Source organism: Erythrolamprus reginae, chromosome 7 (genome assembly GCF_031021105.1).
Source record: "Erythrolamprus reginae isolate rEryReg1 chromosome 7, rEryReg1.hap1, whole genome shotgun sequence".
NCBI classification, from domain to species: Eukaryota; Metazoa; Chordata; class Lepidosauria; order Squamata; family Dipsadidae; genus Erythrolamprus; species Erythrolamprus reginae.
In genome coordinates this window covers 16,385,501-16,402,172 of record NC_091956.1, presented here as the reverse complement: position 1 = coordinate 16,402,172, position 16,672 = coordinate 16,385,501, and the positions used below count along the sequence as shown (strand labels likewise).

General features: G+C 43.5%; 1 protein-coding gene across 3 annotated transcripts in view; it reads right to left on the bottom strand.

The window, feature by feature from the left end:
• The window catches only part of ARAP2 (ArfGAP with RhoGAP domain, ankyrin repeat and PH domain 2), a 174,635-nt gene extending 158,692 nt beyond the window's left edge, over positions 1-15,943 (bottom strand). For all 3 annotated transcript variants that reach the window (XM_070757103.1, XM_070757104.1, XM_070757105.1), the window contains exon 1: positions 15,722-15,943. The gene's annotated coding sequence lies outside the window, so the exon portion shown is untranslated. The remainder of the gene's footprint in view (positions 1-15,721) is intronic.
• Between the last annotated feature and the right edge of the window lie 729 nt (positions 15,944-16,672).

Genomic DNA, 16,672 nt, shown 5'->3' with positions numbered 1-16,672 from the left:
TGCTCTGAATGTTTCTTTCCAGCCCTAACCAGGTGCTAATGATTTTCTCAGCTCTTACCAGCTTGCAAGCTCTTTCATTGTTACTCTCTCCAAATAAGGGGTTTTTTTTAAAGCCCTAACCAGGGGATAAAATAATGTGCTGAAGGTGACCAGAATAAGGATGCTAGCCAAATGAATATCTGTTATGCAGATTCTTTTCCTTACTTTCCTCCCCAAAAACTAAGGTGCATCTTATACTCTGAAAAATACGGTAAGTCAGCTTGCTTCCTGCTTTCATTGGTCACAAGTTGTCAAGGAACTGATTGGTTGACTCAAGAAAAAAAATGCCATTTTCTGTTTCTTTAGACAGCCCAGTTCTGTATGCTGGGTGATCCAATCAGCTTGGCAGGAAATAATTCTTATTTACCACCATCACCCAACACACAATTGTAATGGACCTGGGCATGTGAAACCAACAATTATTTTGTGTGTTAGGACAAAGGTTGAAATCCCTCACTCCAGGGATTTTAACATTACCCTGATTCAGGAAAAACTATTGTTTTGTTGACTCTGTTGTAAATCAATCATTGGATTGTTGTGGAGAGAATCCTTCTTAATTTTTGAAATAATCAACTAATAAAAACACTTCCCGTGAACATCCGAGCACCTCAACAATTCATTGCATGGAAGGAAGACAAGTGTAGGAGGAGACATCAGAGAATTCAGTGGTTCTCAACCTTTCTAATGCCGCGACCCCTTAATACAGTTCCTCATGTTGTGGTGACCATAGTTCCCTCTAAGCTGAGCAGTGAGCAATCGCTCACTTAAAAATCATCATCAACTCAGAGTTTTCCAAACCTGCCCAGAAGCCGAGAGGGAAAGAGTGAGAGGGAAGGAGAGAGAGAGGAAGAGAGGAAGAGAGAGAAACAGATAGAAAAAAGAGAGGAAGGAAAAGAGAAAGAAAAAGAATGGGAGTAAGGAAGAGAGAAAGAAAATCAAAATCTAGTTTGAAACTAGCTCAACTATTTAAGTGGCATTTTGATATTGATAGAGTTGCCCTATTATGAGCTCACTGTTATAGACACACAGTGCAGTATTTTATTTTGAAATTCTCTGAGGCAAAACAGGGTGGGTTTTTTATTGGTTTGTTTGTTTGTTTGTTCATTTGTTCGTTCGTTCATTCATTCATTCATTCATTCATTCATTATTTCTGTGCCGCCCAGTCCCAAAGGGACTGCCGCTCAGACACTATACTTTTCCACCCACCCACCCAAAAAATTAGAGGGAACACTGGTGGTGACCCCCAACCATAGGTCTAGCACCAGTTCTCCCAGCAGATCTTTAAGCTGATTGGCAGGAAGGTCAGAGGGACACCCCCACTGTAAATGCCTGATTGGTCAGATTGTAAAAATATGTTCCAAGGTGCCAGAATAGAACTATAACTAAAGTACACAAACGTTTGTGAATGTTCCCAACAGTTTCTTTCTCCGCAGTGAGAAATTCAATGATGACATGCTGCTTGTAATGTACATCACTTACAGAAGCCATTTCGAAACACTGCTGCAGCTACGCTATCTGCCTGAAGAAACGCAACATTTACACATACACTCCTGATAATTCAAATAATGTATATATAAAGTGTCACATTCGTACCATTATTGCAGGGTGAGAAAAAAAATGTGGTGCATTACTTTCTGGGCAACCCTCGTAGTAGGTTGCCTCAACTGGATTTCCATCCTTGGGAAGGAAAACTTCATTTTATAAAATGGTTTATAAATGCCAATGGACAGGGAATCCAGGGTTTGCTTTCTCAAAGAGACCTTGGAGGGCCTTCTAGTCCAGTGCCTTGCTCAAGGAAGGGGCCTTATACAGTATCAGTGATGGTGAACCTATGGTGCAGAAGTGACAGGCCGCCAACCCTTAAAAAAGCAAAGTCCACCTTGTCTAATTCATCTTGTACGTCTTTCGAAAGCGCTTTAGTTCCTAACACTGTGGGAAATTTGTCTTTTCCCATGGTCTTAGCCAGTGAAGGGCTGCAAAAGATTTTACTACCATGCTGTGGGCAGGGTTTATTTTGTGAGTGTGGCTTGCCAGCCATGTGACCGGGGAGGGGGGCTTAAAGGTCATGTGACTGGCTTAAAGGTGGCCAACTTGACATCACTCATGTCAAGGGTTTGGGTTAGGGTTAGGATCTCCTTGCCTCAAACAGATACAATTCCCCTTACTATTACTGAACATCCAAAATATACTATTTAATTCTATGCATCTATGTCATGTGTGTACATACATATTACACACAGGCACACAAAAATATACATTATCTACTATATAAAGTGTATGTACACACTCATGCACTCACGCACAGCTCTTCTAAAATTATATAATCACCGGGTACCGTCAACTAAACAATGTCGTTTGGTGGGGCCTAGGGGAAGAGCCTTCTCTGTGGCTGCCCCAACCCTCTGGAACCAACTCCCCCCAGAGATTAGAATAGCCCCCACCCTCCTTGCCTTTCGTAAGCTCTTCAAAACCCACCTCTGCCGTCAGGCATGGGGGGATTAAGATAATATTTCCCCATAGGCTTCTACAATTTATGCATGGTATGTTTGTATGTATAATTGGTTTTATAACAAGGGTTTTTAACTGTTGTAGTATTGGATTTTTACATTCTGTTTTTTGTCACTGTTGTTAGCCGTCCCGAGTCTACTGAGAGGGGCGGCATACCAATCAATCAATCAATAAATAAATAAATAAATAAATACACATTCAACCTAATTTACCGCGATAGGAAAAACATACCCAGAGTCCAGAAGGGGAAAAAAAGAAAAAAAATCAATTTTTTTTACTGGTTCTGCGTACCTGACTGTACCCATAGGAGCCCATCACTAGTCTTAGGCGACCCCTGTGAAACGGTCATTCAAACCCCCAAAGGTATCTCGACCCCCAGGTTGAGAATCACTACCATAAGGCAATACACGTTTCGGCCTCCAGGAAGGACGTCTTCGTGACGTCAAAGCTCCGCCCATGGAACTCCCTATTGGGATTCCCTACCTCCTTTCCAGCCTCCAGATTGGCCGAAAACGCCGCCGCCGATTGCAAAAACGGAGCTCCACCAGGCGGTGCCACCCGGCTCTAACCTTCTGAAACAGCCGGGCACTTCTCGGTGGCCTCCGGAACCCGAACCCGAACCCGAACTTCCGGGTTCGGCGTTCAGGAGAATGCCGAAAAGCCCCCCGGCTGTTTCAGAAGGTGACAGCCGGGCGGCGGCGCTTCTCGGCGGCCTCCCAAACCCGAAAATTTCAGGTTCAGGTTCGGGAGAACGCCGAGAAGCCCCCCGGCTGTTTTAAAAGGTGACAGCCAGGCAGCGGCGCCCAGCGGAGCGCCATTTTGTGATTTTTTTTCCCTTTGCACGCATTAATCGCTTTTACATTGTTTCCTATGGGAAACAATGTTTCATTTTATGAACTTTTCGCCTTATGAACCTACTTCCGGAACCAATTAAGTTCGTAATATGAGGTATTACTGTATAAGAAATAGGACTCCACATTATGCTAAGCCGACCTGGCCAGGTAACTTTAACCATAACAGCCACCTCCCTTCATGTTTTATGCAACTATTTTTTCATTGTCAGGTAAAGCACACCCTGTTTTGGCTCAAGTTTTCATTTAGCAACCGAAGCAAAGGCCGAAAGAGAAAACCAGCTTCTCTGCTTTTTAATAATGGAAGTGAGCCAGAATTGTTTTTATTATTATGACTTCCACCTTCCCCATAAGTAGCAGGCAAAGTGGACTTTGCGATCCTTTCCTCTGGATGTCTTGCCAGGCTTCAAAGGTGACTGTATTATTTCCCTGCCTAAAGCATCCGCTCGCAAAACCTTCCAGGTAAACCTTCAAAAAAGGACAGCTCTCTAGAAAATACAGTGGTACCTCTACCTAAGAACGCCTCTACTTACAAACTTTTCTAGATAAGAACCAGGTGTTCAGGATTTTTTTCACCTCTTCTCAAGAACCATTTTCCATTTACAAACCCCGAGCTTCTGAAACTGTAACTGGAAAAGGTAGGGAGGAGCCTCCGTGGGGCCTCTCTAGGAATCTCCTGGGAGGAAATAGGGCTGGAAAGGGTGGGGAGAAGCCTCCGTGGGGCCTCTCTAGGAATCTCCTGGGAGGAAACATGGCCTCCACCCTCCCCGTGGTTTCCCCAATCGCACAGATTATTTGCTTTTACATTGATTGGGAAAATTGCTTCTTCTTACAAACGTTTCTACTTAAGAACCTGTTCACAGAATGAATTAAATTCATAAGAAGAGGTACCACTGTATATCGTTCAGACATTTGGCCCAGCGTTCAAACGCCAGTTGTTCCAAAAATGGGCTTGTTTCACAATTCCCAAAGGGCCATTGGAACAGAGATTTGACTTGTACAGCAATTTCCCAGTAAATACATGTTGAGAGATTTATATGAGGTTGCCCAGAAAGTAATGCACCCCATTTTTTTTCTTCAACAATTATTTATTGAACACAATGAAACTTACACACAAGAAGGAATGATGTTTCTTCTAGACTCCCTATTTTTCCAAGTAATCTCCATCCCGTTCTATGGCCTTCCTCCAACGGGACAAAAGGGTATGTATGCCCTGTCGGTACCACTCCTTGTTCTGGTCACAAAGCCATTTCTGCACTGTGCGAATCGCCTCTAATGGCCTCACCCTCTTTGCTCAGCGACTAACTGTACTTCTGTCGACTGCAGATTCTCCACAAACTGTACACAAACGTTTGTGAATGTCCCCATCAGTTTCTTTCTCCACAGTGAGAAATTCAATGTCGACACACTGCTTGTAACATACATCACTTACAGAGACCATTTTGAAACACTGTTGTAGCTATGCTATTTGCCTGAAGAAATGCAACATTTACACACGCACTCCTGATAATTCAAATAATGTATATCTAAAATATATCTAAGGGGCAAGTACAAGTGCCCTAGAGTGCCTTCCGTCCCCTGTCCTATTGCTCTCCTATATCTCCTATACCTTTTTTCTATTCCTATATCTCTTCTTCTATTCTTTCATTGATATTGACAACTAGACACAAGAACAGTTTTTTCCCGAACGCCATCACTCGACTAAACAAATAATTCCCTCAACACTGTCAGACTTTCTACTAAATCTGCACTTCTATTCTACTAGTTTTTCTCATCATTCCTTTCACCCATTTCTTCCCATGTTGACTGTATGACTGTAACTTGTTGCTTATATCCTAATATTTTTATTAATATTGCTTCTTGCTTATTTGACCCCTATGACAATCATTAAGTGTTGTACCACATGATTCTTGACAAATGTATCTTTTATTTTATGTACGCTGAGAGCATATGCACCAAGACAAATTCCTTGTGTGTCCAATCACACTTGGCCAATAAAAATTCTATTCTATTCTATTCTATTCTATATGTTTTATTCCCATATCTTCTCTTCTCTTCTTTCTTAGATATATTTTACTATGAGTAATATCCTCTATAACCTTCATTATGTATTTTACTATGTGTATACCCAATAAAACCCTCATTGTGTATTGGACAAAATCAATCAATCAATAAAATAAATAAATAAAGTGTTGCTTTCGTACCATTGCTGTAGGGTGGGGGGAGAAAGGTGGTGCATTACTTTCTGGGCGACCCTCTTAGCAAGTTGCCTCAATCGGATTTCCATTCTTGGGAGGGAAAACATCATTTTAGGAAATGGTTTATAAAAGGCTATGGACTGGGAATCCAGGGTCTGCTTTCAAATCAGACCTTGGAAGGTCTTTTAGTGCAGCCCCTTGCTCAAAGAGGAGGCCCTATATCGGTGATGCCTTTTGCATTGCAAATATGGAAACCCTGTAAAGTAAATGCAGCCTTTGTTGTGGGAAGGCAGAGCTGATTAAGCAGCAAGATGTGACAGGATGCTGACATAAGCTCACACATCCTGTCACGTGGTCTTGATCAGGTGGATCAATAAACAGAAAGTGTCCTGAACTGGTGACAACAACCATCTCTTCTCTTTCATGAATACAAAACAGGAAAATTGATGTTAGGGCTTTTTGGCTTTTTTTTACTGCAACAGAGGCTGTCGGAAGTCAATGCTTCTTCTTTCGTTTTCCTCAGTTTTCCTCAGTTTCTCCTTACTTTTCTATTCCCCCTTCCCTTCTCCCCACCCGCACATTGTGTCTTCCTGTTTACCTTTGGATATTATCTTATACTCTAATAAAAACATTAAACCCCCCCAAAAATTTACAAAGCCACTATTAAGTATGTTGGTGTAACATGGGCATACTAAGTATGCCCATGTTACACCAACACTCCGCAGTCTGCATTGGTTGCCAATCAGTTTCCGGTCACAATTCAAAGTGTTGGTTATGACCTATGAAGCCCTTCATGGCTTCAGACCAGAATATCTCCGGGACCGCCTTCTGCCGCACGAATCCCAGCGACCAGTTAGGTTCCACAGGGTTGGCCTTCTCCAGGTCCCGTCGACTAAACAAAGGTTGGCCTTCTCTGTGGCGGCCCCGACCCTCTGGAAGCAACTCCCCCCAGAGATCAGAATTGCCCCCACCCTCCTCACCTTTCACAAGCTCCTTAAAACCCACCTCTGTCTTCAGGCATGAGGGAATTGAGGTATTTCCTTCCCTCTAGGCCTATACAATTTATGCATGGTATCTTTGTGTGTATGTTCGGTTTTTTAAAAAAGGGTCTTTTAATTATTTTAAATATTAGATTTGTTATATGTTGTTTCATTATTGTTGTTAGCCGCCCCGAGTCTACGGACAGGGCCGGCATACAAATCTAATAAATAAATAAATAAATAAATAAATAAACTAAATATTAAAATTTGTTTGTTTGTTTATTTATTTATTTATTTATTTATTTATTTATTTATTTATTGATTGATTGATTGATTGATTGATTGATTGATTGAGTCTCTCCGTAGACTCGGGGTGGCTAACAACAGTAACAAAAAAACAGCATGTAAATCCAATACTAAAACAACTAAAAAACCCTTATTGTAAAAACAAACATCCATACATACAAACATACCATATATAAATTGTAAAGGCCAAGGGGGAAAGAATATCTCAGTTCCCCCATGCCTGACAGCAGAGTGATGACCAGTGAAGGGCTGCAAAATTTTTTACTGCCAATCTGTGGGTTTGGCTTATTGTGCGGGTGTGGCTTGCTGGCTTTGTGACCGGGTGGGAGTGGCTTGACAATTATGTCATAGCCGCCCTGAGTCCTTCGGGATTGGGCGGCATAGAAGTTAAATAAATGAATGAATGAATGAATGAGTGAGTGAGTGGCTGGGCATGGCTTAAAGGTCATGTGACCGGGTGGGAGTGGCTTACTGAGCAAGGTAAGTTTTCAAATAGTTTTTTTATGCCATACACATGAAAGAACGGTGCAGACGAGCAAATTGCCATGTTTTTTGATGCAGTGTACATGTGGGCAAGGTGCACACTCACTTTTTCAATTCTAGGCAAACCTTTTGTTAAATTGTGTGGATGCCACCTCTGGTGAAACCACACTTTTGCACTTCCAATATAGCCTTAGCATTTTAGACTTTTATTCATAGAAACATAGAAGACTGACGGCAGAAAAAGACCTCACCGTCCATCTAGTCTGCCCATATACTAGTTCTTGTATTTTATCTTAGGATGGATCTATGTTTATCCCAGGCATGTTTAAATTCAGTTACTGTGGATTTACCGACCACGTCTGCTGGAAGTTTGTTCCAAGGATCTACTACTCTTTCAGTAAAATAATATTTTCTCGCATTACTTCTAATCTTTTCCTCAACTAACCTCAGATTGTGCCCCCTTGTTCTTGTGTTCACTTTCCTATTGAAAACATTTCCCTCCTGAACCTTATTTAACCCTTTCACATATTTAAATGTTTCAATCATGTTCCTCCTTTCCCTTCTGTCCTCCAGACTCTACAGATTGAGTTCATGAAGTCTTTCCTGATAGGTTTTATGCTTAAGACCTTACACCATTTTTGTAGCCCGTCTTTGGACCCGTTCAATTTTATCAATATCTTTTTGTAGGTGAGGTCTCCAGAACTGAACACAGTACTCCAAATGTGGTCTCACCAGCGCTCTATATAGCGGGATCATAATCTCCCTCTTCCTGCTTGTTATACCTCTAGCTATGCAGCCAAGCATTCTACTTGCTTTCCCTACCGCCTGACTGCACTGTTCACCCATTTTGAGACTGTCAGAAATCATGACCCCTAAATCCTTCTCTTCTGAAGTTTTTGCTAGCACAGAACTGCCAATACAGTATAATACTCAGATTGAGAATTCCTTTTGCCCAAGTGAATTATTTTACATTTGGAAACATTAAACTGTAGTTTCCATTGCTTTGACCACATTGCTTTGACCAATACCACTTCCTAGTGCTTTTACAGCCCTCTCTAAGCGGTTTATAGAATCAGCATATTTGCCCCCAACAATCTGGGTCCTCATTTTACCCACCTCGGAAGGATGGAAGGCTGAGTCAACCTTGAGCCAGTGGTGAGATTTCAGCTAGCAGCTAGCTGAAGTAGCCTGCAGTGCTGCACTCTAACCACTGCAACACCCCAATTCTAATATTCTAAAAACTCCACTACCACTTATCCTGGTGTAACATCTACCGCAGTTGTGTGGAATATTATTATGCCAAGTTGCAAATACAAATGTAAGTGGAAAACCTGCCCAACGGGAACATATGAGCTGCTAAGGATTTTAATTCAGGTGACCCAGTGGTGCCTTCTAACAATTGTACCCCCACTGGCTTTTAAAATAAACAAGCTCCCTTGCAGGGTGGAAGAATGAGAGCAAGCTTGTCTGGTCAAGTTAGTAAGGAATTGGACTAGGAGCAAGGAGCTCCACTTATATAGTCTTGCCTTAGGCAGGAAATCCAGCTGAGAGACTCTGGGCCAGTGAAAGAGGGAGGGAGGGGGAGGCAGGGAGGGAAAAGGGGAGAAAGAGAGAGAGAAAGGGTGGGAGGGAGAGAGAGGGAGAGGGAGAGAGTGGGAGGAAAAGGGAGGGAAGGATGGAGAAAGGAAGGGAGAGAGAGGGAGAGAAAGAGGGTGGGGAAGAGAGAGATGGAGAGAGGGGGAGTGAAACAGGGATAGAGGGAAAAAGAGGGAAGGGGAGAAAGAGAGGGAGAGAAAAAAAGAGAAACAAGGTAGGGAAGAGAGTGGGAGAGAGGGGAGAGAGAGGGCGAGAGAGTGGGAGAGGGAGGGAGATAGAAGGAGGGGGAGAAAGAGGGAGAGAGGGGGGAGAGAGAGGGAGGGGGAAAAGGGGGGAAGTATGCAGAAACGAAGGGAGAGAGAGGGAGAGAAAGAGGGTGGGGAAGAGAGAGATGGAGAGAGGGGGAGTGAAACAGGGATAGAGGGAGAGAGAGGGAGGAGAAAGAGGGATAGAGAAAAAGAGGAACAAGGTTGGGAAGAGAGAAGGAGAGAGAATGGGAGAGGGAGGGAGATGGGGGAGAGAGAGGGAGAGAAAGAGTAGGGGAGGGAGGGAGAGAGGAGAGGGAGAGGGTGGGAAGGGTGGGATGGAGAGAGGGAGAAAGAGAAGGAGAGAGAGGGAGGGAGAAGAAGAGAAACAAGTTAGGGAAGAGAAGGGGAGAGAGAGGGATAGAGGGAAGGAGAGGGAGGGAGGGAGAGAGGGAGAAAGAGAATGGGAGAGAGGGAGGGATAGAAAGAAGGTAGAGAAGACAGAGAGGGGGAGAGGGGGAGAGAACAGAGTCTCTTTCTTCCCCCCCCCCTCTCCACACACACACTCACTTTCTCCCTCACTTTCTTCTCTCCCTCCTTCTCCCTTCCCTTTCTGTGCAGTCTTTCTCTTTCTCTTTCTCTTTGCAAACACCAGAGAGACAAAGTCTCTCTCTCTCTCTCTCTCTCTCTCTCTCTCTCTCTCTCTCTCTCTCTCTCTCTCTGCCCCCAGGTTAACAACAGCAGGAAACCACTTCAGAAAAAGAATGCTCAGAGAAAAGAACGGGCTTGCCCAGGCAGCTGCCAAGAGTCCAGACTGATTTAAAAGGTGTGCAAACTCCCATACAAACACAGGGCAGTGCCCAATTATCTTTTAAACACAAAATGATTTTAGAAGGAGCTGAAGTAGGAAAAATCCAGGCGGTGGCCAAATACATCAAGGGAGATTGCATGCATGGGTCAAAGTGGGAGAACATTTCCCAGTCAATGTTGCTCGGCCTTAAAAAGGAGGAGGGGGAAGAGGAGTGTGGGGTCCTTGTGGCTCTCTGGGCTTGCTTGCTTTATTGCAGACATTTCATTACCAAACTAGATAACATCCTCAGTGCTAGAAGGGAGGGGAGTTTGAGTGTGGGGCATTTGGTGCTCTATGAGCTTGCTTGTTTCATTGCAGGCATTTCATTACCAAATTAGGTAATATCATCAGTGCTAGAAAGGAGAGGAGGAGGAGGAAGAGGAGCAGGAGGGGGAGGGGGAGGAGAAGAAGGAGGAGGAGGAGTATGGGGTCCTTGTGGCTTTCTGGGCTTGCTTGTTTTCTTGTAGACGTTTCATTACCAAACTAGGTAATATCATCAGTGCTAGAAAGGATAGGAGGAGGAGGAGAAGAAGGAGTAAAAGAAGCAGGAGGAGGAGGAGGAAGAAGAGGTGGGTCCTTGTTGCTGAGCTTTCTTGCTTTCTTGTAGATGTTTCATTACCAAACGAGGTAACATCATCAGTGCTAGAAGGGAATGGAAGAGGAGGAGGAAGAGTAGTGTGGGTTCTTGTTGCTTTTTGAGCTTTCTTTCTTTCTTTCTTGTAGACGTTTCATTACCAAACTAGGTAACATCATCAGTGCTAGAATGGAGTGGCAGAAGTAGAGTGGCGGAAGGAAGGGGAAGGAAGGAGGAAAGGAGTCTAGCAGGCAGGCGGACAGGCTGGCAGGCAGGAAGGAGTGAATCAGGAAGGAAGGAATCAAGCTAAATGAATTGATGAAAAGAAGGAGAAGGAAGGAAGGAAGGAAGGAAGGAAGGAAGGAAGGAAGGAAGGAAGGAAGGAAGGAAGGAAGGAATCCATATGAATTGAAGCTATATGAATTGAAGAAGAGAAGGAAAAGGTAGGTAGGTAGGTAGGTAGGAAGGAAGGAAGGAAGGAAGGAAGGAATCCATATGAATTGAAGCTATATGAATTGAAGAAGAGAAGGAAAAGGTAGGTAGGTAGGTAGGTAGGAAGGAAGGAAGGAAGGAAGGAATCCATATGAATTGAAGCTATATGAATTGAAGAAGAGAAGGAAAAGGTAGGTAGGTAGGTAGGAAGGAAGGAAGGAAGGAAGGAAGGAAGGAATCCATATGAATTGAAGCTATATGAATTGAAGAAGAGAAGGAAAAGGTAGGTAGGTAGGTAGGTAGGTAGGAAGGAAGGAAGGAAGGAAGGGAAGGAAGGAAGGAAGGAAGGAAGGAAGGAAGGAATCCATATGAATTGAAGCTATATGAATTGAAGAAGAGAAGGAAAAGAAAGGAAGGAAGGAGGGAGGAACAAACCAACGAAATTTTGGTAGTGGCATTGTAACTTTTGGGGTTTTTTCCATATAACATTTTTATTAGGTGATAAGATAAAATAATAGAAAAGTCATTAGGAGCTTGTTTCATTTTATACATGAGTGGTTTCCTCTTGTCAGTGTTGGTGTGAGTACAGTATTGACAGAGCATTGACAGGGAAAACCACTGTTGTATAAGTAACCCCCCCCCCTCCAGCACAATTGATGAAGTTCCTTACTTGGGTAATGAAATGTCACAAGAAAAAAAAACATCCAATCTCAAGAGACCACTAAGAAACCACCCTCCTCCTCCTCCACCACCACCTTCTCTTCCTCCTCCTCCTCCTCCTCTTCGTCCTCCTCCATCATTCCCTTTTAGCATTGATGATGTTACATAGTTTGGTAAGGAAAGGTCTGCAAACAAGGACCACACACTCCTCCTCCTCCTCAATCCCATTCCCTTCTAGTACTGATGATGTTGCCCCATTTTCGGAGTGGGTGGCATACAAATCTAATAAATTATTGTTGTTATTATTATTATTATTAGTTTGGTCATGAAATGTCTAAAAAAACCAACAAGCAAACTGAGAAAGCACCAAGGATCCTACAGTGTCTTGAGAGCTGGGCTGTTTATACTTCTAGGTAAATAGTCAATTAATGAGCTCCAAGGAATTGTATTCTGCACCTGCTCGGGGGCCTGTTCATTAATCCTCATTCCATTTTATCTCTGGGTGGAGATCGGTCCTGCACCAAGCAAAATGTAGATGGAGTTTAAAAGTCTTTGTAAAGCTGGAGCTCAGCTGAGGATTGAACCAATGAGCCTCAACATGTAACCAACCCTGTCTGACAGTTCTGCTGAAGTAAGACATTTGGGGATGAAGAAGACAAGGGAAAGAAGGAAAAGAGGAGAGGAGAGGGGAGGGGAGGGGAAGGGAAAGGAAAGAGGAAGGAAGGAGGAAGGAAGGAGGGAGGGAGGAATGAATAAAAGAAGGAATGTTTCTTTCTTTCTCTTTCTTCCTTCCTTCCTTCCTTCCTTATATATATCCATCTCTATCTCTATCTCTCTATCTCTCTTCCTTTTCTTATTATCTCTCTCTCTCTCTCCCTTCCTTCCTTCCTTCCTTTTTCTTCCTTCCTTTTCCGTGTGTGTGTGTGTGTGTGTGTGTGTGTGTGTGTGTATGTATATATTTCCATCTACAGCTTATCTGTCCTATCTATCAATCAATCTATGGATATGGATATACAGTGTAATGTATATGCATGTGGGAAAGAAAGAAAGAAAGAAAGAAAGAAAGAAAGAAAGAAAGAAAGAAAGAAAGAAAGAAAGAAAGAAAGAAGGCTTCTTTCATTTTTTCTTTCTTTCTTTCTTCCTCCCTTCCTTCTTTCCTTATCTCTCTATTTATCTATCTCTATATATTGAAAGAAAAAAGAAGCCTCCCTTCTTTTCTTCTCTCTCCCTCTCTTTCCCTTCCTTCCTTCCTTCCTTTCCCTTATGTATGTATCTCCATTTATATCTGTATCTTTATCAGTATCTATATCTCTGTCTGTCTGTCTGTCTGTCTGTCTGTCTGTCTGTCTATGGATATACAATGTCAGAAGGCTGGATAAAAGCTGTACTAAAAATTGCCATTGAAACAAAAATAAACCATCAAACACAGCTAGTCAGGAAAGTCTAAAGATTTCGCAGGAAATACTTTTTAGGTCAAAACAATTCTACTTCCCATGTTGACCATCTTGTTTGGATGTTGCTTGTTTGTTTAAAGAAGTTTTAACAAAGTGTCTGGCTTTGTACCCCTTTGAAAATTCTCCTGGCAAAGGGCTATTTTAGGTTACTTGCTGGAGCCATTATAGGGCAAAATTCATTGGATAGCTGCTGAAGCCACTATAGCCCCTCTGACCCCCTCCTCTCTGTGACAGCCCCTCAGATATTGGAAGACTGCTATCATGTCTCCCTTGGAGACATCACTAAACTATGCCCAGTTCCTGCAACCGTATGTTTTAGCCTCCATTCCCCCTAATCATCCTGGTTGCTCTTCTCATAAGTACCTTTTTTCAGGGGTGGTGCAACTTCAAATGGTCACTAAATGAACTGTTGTAAGTCGAGGATTACCTATATTTATAGTGGATGGTTGAACTGTGAGATGCTTGGTGCTCTCTGTGTTTGATGATTTAAGACTTAGAAGAACTTTATGGTGACTTTGAATGCACACCAATCGGCATACATTGCAATGAAATTTCATAGGGTGTCCACCTCTAACTTACACCACATAAACATGACAAAATAAATAGATGATGATGATGATGAAGAAGACAGACAGAAAGACAGAAAGACAGAAAGACAGAAAGGCAAACAGACAATTATTCATATACCCACATTCCTCTAATATACGAAAGAAAGAAAGAGAGAGAAGGAAAGAAAGAAAGAAGGAAGAAAGAAAGAAAGAAAGAAAGACAGAAAGACAGAAAGACAGACAGAAAGGCAAACAGACAATTATTCATATACCCACATTCCTCTAATATACCAATTATTCATATACCCACATTCCTCTAATATACGAAAAGAAAGAAAGAGAGAGAAGGAAAGAAAGAAGGAAGGAAGGAAGGAAGGAAGGAAGGAAGGAAGGAAAGAAAGAAAGAAAGAAAGAAAGAAAGAAAGAAAGAGGAGGGAGGGAGGGAAATGCAAGAGAAGGGAGGAAGGGGGAAAGAAGGAAGGGAAGGGAAAGGGAGGGAGAGGAGAAAAAATTATGCATATCTTTGTAAGGGACTCCCCTCTAATATACATAAGAAAGAAGGAAGGAAGGAAGGAAGGAAGGGAAGGAAGAATTATGCATATCTTTGTAAGGGTCTCCCCTCTATATACATAAGAAGGAAGGAAGGAAGGAAGGAAGGAAGGAAGGAAGGAAGGAAGGAAGGAAGGAAGGAAGAAAGAAAGAAAGAAAGAAAGAAAGAAAGAAAGAAAAGAAAGAAAGAAAGAAAGAAAGAAAGAAAAGAAAGAAAGAAAGAAAGAAAGAAGAAAGAAAGAAAGAAAGAAAGAAAGAAAGAAAGAAAGAAAGAAAGAAAGAAAGAAAGAAAGAAATGATTATGCCATATACCCTCATCTCTCCAAGAATCTCCACCTCTAATCTACACCATATAAACCTGGCAAAATGAATGAACCAATCAATCAACAAACAAAAAAACAACACAGTTTCACTTTGTGTGTGTGTGTGTATGAGAGAAACAAATCTTTTGAGTTGATGGTTTTCTTGCAGATGTTTCATTGCCCAAGTAGATGATCAACATCCCACAAGAAAACCCAAAAGCTGAGAGAGGATTCCTCCCACTCACACCACACACACACACAGAGAGAGAGAGAGAGAGAGAGAGAGAGAGAGAGAGAGAGAGACTCCCCCCCCCATCAAGGAGGGGAGAGCATTACAAAGCATTGCAGTGGGAGAAAGAGAGAGACCATTCCCCTTTTCCAGAAAGGATCCCAGGTGATCAGAGAGGGGGAAAAGACCCCTTCAGTCACCAAGAGGGCATAGGAATATTATATATATATATCTGTCTCTCTGTCTCTGTCTCTCTGTCTCTCTGTCCTCTCTCTCTCTCTCTCTCTCCACTTTGGATCAACTCGGCTGGAGTAAAAGATGGCACCAACCTTTCAAGTGGAGGTGCTCATTGCCACTGCTCTCTCTCTCACACACAGTCACTCACTCCTTTCTCCCCTCCCTCCTGTCTCACTCTACCCCTTCTCTCTTTTTTCTCTTTCTTTCTTTCCTTCCTTCTCTTTTTCTCCCCTCTTTCTCTCTCCCCCCTTTCTTTCTTTTTCCTTTCTCTCTCTCTCCTCCTCACTCTTTACACACTTCCCTCTCTCTCTCTCTTTCTTTCTCTCCCACTCTACCCCCTTTCTTCTCTCTCTTTTCTTTCTTTCTTTCCTTCCTCTGCTTTCTTTCTTTCCTTCCTTCTTTCTCTTTCTCTTTCTCTCTCCCCCTCCTCTCATTTCTCTCTTTCTTTCCTTCTGTCCTTTCTTTCTTTCTCCCTCTTTCTTTTTCTTCTTCCTTGCTATAACTCTTTCCCTCACTTTCCTTCCCTCTCTCTCTCTCTTCTCTCCCTTCCCCCCTCTTTCTCTCCCTCCCTCGCTGGCTCGCATCCTCGAAAGCTTCAAGGCGCGTCGGAGACAGAAGCGGGACACGGGGATCCACTGCCGGGTCGTGTGGGACGCGACCGATGGCGCCTTCCTGCTTACCTGGCGGCGTTTTGCAAGGCGCCGACCTCGCGGGAGCAAAGGAAGTGACTCCGAGGAAGTCTTGACTTTCTCTTTCCTCCTCTCCGGTTGGCTTCTTCCTGATTTGTTCCCGGCCTGGCCCATCCGCCGCCGGCTTCGGCAAAGCGCCCCACGAAGGGCTGGGCGACCAGGGCAGACGCCACCCCCGAGCCTGCCGGAGACGGAAGGGCCACCTGGAGCCCCCGCGTGGGTTGTGGGCGGAGGAGCCCGAGGGGAGGCGGCTGCAAATTCTTTCCTGGGGCTTTTTGCAGAGTTCTGCCAGGCGGCTCTTCAACGGGGACAGCGCTCCCCGCTGGCCTGCGGGGGAGGGAAGAGCCCGGGCACGGCAGGCGGAAGGGCGCTGGAAGGAAGGAAGATTGACCAGGGCGCGTGGGGGCTGGTTTTTCCCCTCGGAAAGTTAGTTTCTTTCTTTCTTTCTTTCTTTCTTTCTTTTTTCCTTCCTTCCTTCCTCCATTCCTTCCTTCTTTCCTCCCTTCCTCCATTCCGCCTCCTTCCTTCCTTCCTCCCTCCCCCCTTCCTTCCTTCCTTTTCTTTTTCATTTCTGTTCTGTTTTGGGTTCCCCCAGACCTCAACACCAACTGGAAAAAACAGCCCAGACACTCTGGTAAAAGCAAAAGTACTTTATAGCTGGAAAAAATAAACACAGAGGAAAAACCTGTTTCTTCCCACAGACAGGCTATAATACTTTATAGCAGAGTCCTGATGTCCAGACAATACAGCAAGCTTCTTGCTGGCACACCCACCCCAAGGTTTCAGTAGTCAAAGGCACAAAACCAGGATTCCAAGACGCCAAAGTTCACAGCCAGGTCCAAAGACTCTCAAAGATAAAACTCCACAAGCCAGGAAGGGTGGGTCTGCCTTTTAGCCTTTTCCAAAGAGCACCACACCCAAACCCAGCTGTTGCCTCTTTAA